We start from the raw sequence: 3,097 nt of genomic DNA, 5'->3' as shown, positions 1-3,097 counted from the left end.
AAATAAGTCTGAGATGATGCAAAACAAGTTGGATATTTGAATCCCCTGAAAATAGGGATGCATAGGCTGAAATAAGTCAGCTTTGGTACATGTATRTGGAAGGCTATAATACTTACATTGTATATTGAAGACCTACTTAGTCACTGCCCAGCATAGTGATTCAGAGATTCATCCTGTTCAGAAAGTACTTAAGTATGTGCTTCTATGAACCTAAATATATCTTTCTGTACTTTTCAATCCAGAAGCCATATTTTCAGAAATGTGATGTGGTAACATCTTATACCTAGTTTATACTACTTTAGAACAACTGTAAATCATAGCACAATAAAATATCAGCCCTAGAAACTCAGAAGTCTGTACAGGCYGCCCTATTTTACATAAACTGGGTGTTAATGCTGACATTTAAATTGCTCTCTAAAGTTTTCTTAACTGACACTCTAGTGCTCTTTATTTTAGCAGTCACATTGGACTACTGTGTTTACCTAGAATCCAAAAACGTCTTCTAAACTGGCCAATTCCCAAAGCTGTAATTCCCTGCTCCCTGTTCCTTCACATCCAGACTCTTATCAGTTGAGTACTTAATGAATTGTCAATATGAAAATGTTTGTAACATAGCACAACTTCACTATGAAAAATTATTAATGTGGAGGCTCCTAAGCTCTTTGAAGAATAACTCACTCCCACATAGAATTATTTTTAATTCTTTATTTATGATTTGAAATGCACCTATTGTTCACCTCCAGGTGCACCTTTCAATATTTAAACTAAAACATCAAATGTATTTAATCATTGAAGTCTATTGTTGACTATCTGTATAATGAGACACATAATTCCAAAAAAATRCAAATATGAATGGCTCTCCCACATCTTTTTCTAGGTGTCATCATCCTCCACCTGAAAACAGGGCAGTAATTAAAGAACGGAAACATCCAGAAAATTAATATATCTTGGTTCTGAAAGACTTCAGAAAACAGGCTATGGGAACTATTTTCACTATCATGTCTGTCTAACAGCAGATTCTCTTTTTCTATATTAATTGCTAGTATGAATACTTTGGATACTACGAAAAGAGTCTCTTAGTTGGACAGGACAGGAGTTTGAGGTTAAGATTTTCGACCAATCTCTGATGGTTCTTGAGTATACTGGTTCTATGGGAACAGCTTGATCAAGTTTGGGCCCTTTGAAATTCGTTGCATAGGTCAGGGCTGTTTTTTTAGAGAATTTAGAACAATGAAAGTCAGACATTGTGGTTTACAGTCAGGGACAGATTTCAAACTCAAATAGTACAGACTATGCAGACCCTTATGGCACTTTGTGTGATTTATAGGTTTCTCTGATGCCTAAAGTTCATCATTAAAAAGATGTATAAAAAAAWTTCTTCTGCTTTTATTCTGGATGTCTAGCTTTTCAGACAAAAACCTTTCTTACACAGTAGAATCAAGTGTAATCTTTAAAACTGATCCTAGCCTCCTCTATTTGTCACTCTACAAAAACTTTGTTGTCAAATCTCCACATAAATGTAACTTCCCGATATTCTGCAGGATGGCATTTTGCCATTTCTAATCAAATATGATTTTTTTTTCACTCCAAACAATATATTGTTTTTGAACATGGCATTTTTATAAAGTTATGAATAACTCTGCTTCACACAGATATTTTGGAGCAAATATATCATTATCTCCATCGAAGGTCAACCGCAGATTATAACCTTCTTTTTRCTTGTAATGATGGATGCCTTTTGTATGGAAAATGATAAGATACGGCAAAACATGAGTGAGAACAGAATTGTAAGAGGAATGCATTGCCTTGAGTCCAAGAACCTTTTTTCCATTTTAGGCTACTTGTTTATGTTGCATTGTGTTAGTTACTTAATACTGAATAGTCGCATTCCAAAATAATTCATTTCRCCTTTTTCTCCTTCAGTGGCAGCTGGGGCAGCACTATGCATCAGTGTACAATGGACGCCGATCCTCAACTTTTACCTTTTTCCAAAGCGCTCARACAAATATTAAGGGTGAAGATTACACGAAATACCTACAGAAAACTRTAGAAAACAGAACCTAAGAAACATCCACAATGATTTGGGTTTTCCAGGACTCAGATATAGAGCAGCTGTTGCTGAAACTGATAGAGGTTTATAACCCAAATGCAGCTAGTAACATTGCTTGAGATAGAAACTGATCTCTCAGCTAGATGGACACAACAGAGCAGGAGCAAATCCACATCCCAAAAATATGGAAAACACAATGATTTTTTACTATTGTACCAAAATGCAGGGAGTGRCTCTGAGGGAAAAATAGCCTGGACTGGAATATAGAAAAATGAAGAGCACATTACTTGAAGAACTCTCTGACCAGAGTTGGGCTCATCATCCTTAACAGCTAAGTGCTACCTCAGGCAGCCTCAACTCCCACTTCATATTTTGTAACTTGTTTCTGCACTGCTACAAAACATAGCTCATGTSCAGCAGCCAGTATGATTGTACTAGGTACTGCGAAGTTATGGATCAATGGAGTGCATGAGCTTTCGGTAGGGATCCATAGAAACACATATCCATTGGGTATGGATCCATAGAAAGAGAGATCCTGCTGCTCCAGAAAGAGGCCTGCTCAGGCCTCTTGTGTTTTATTARTACAAATATCAGTGAACTTCATAATTTTTAAGACCAAGGTATTGATATGTTAAAGAAAGAAAAGGAAGATAAAATGCAACCTCACTCACACATGCACCTATATAATACATGCAGCAGAGGTTTTCTTCATTAATTAGTCTCTTGACGTCCTTGCATACATGAAAATGGCACAGAAGTCATAATGTTCATACCAATCTACTGATTGGTATACAAAGATTTCATTTGTGAAAAGAAAGAAAAGATAGATGGGTCTCAATTAGCTGAATCATACAATCAATTTGTTCTGACTACAACTGATCTCAACTATAACTCAACAGTAAATGAAGCTGCACAATCCTCACTCAAGGAAAACTCCTCAAAACAATAAAGAAAATAAGCCCCAAAGGGGAGAAAGAAAGAAAGAAAGAAAGAAAGAAAGAAAGAAAGAAAGAAAGAAAGAAAGAAAGAAAGAAAGAAAGAAAGAAA

Source organism: Nothoprocta perdicaria, unplaced genomic scaffold, assembly GCF_003342845.1.
Source record: "Nothoprocta perdicaria isolate Ctin4 unplaced genomic scaffold, notPer1 scaffold_123, whole genome shotgun sequence".
Classification (NCBI taxonomy): domain Eukaryota; kingdom Metazoa; phylum Chordata; class Aves; order Tinamiformes; family Tinamidae; genus Nothoprocta; species Nothoprocta perdicaria.
This window is presented reverse-complemented; position numbering follows the sequence as displayed.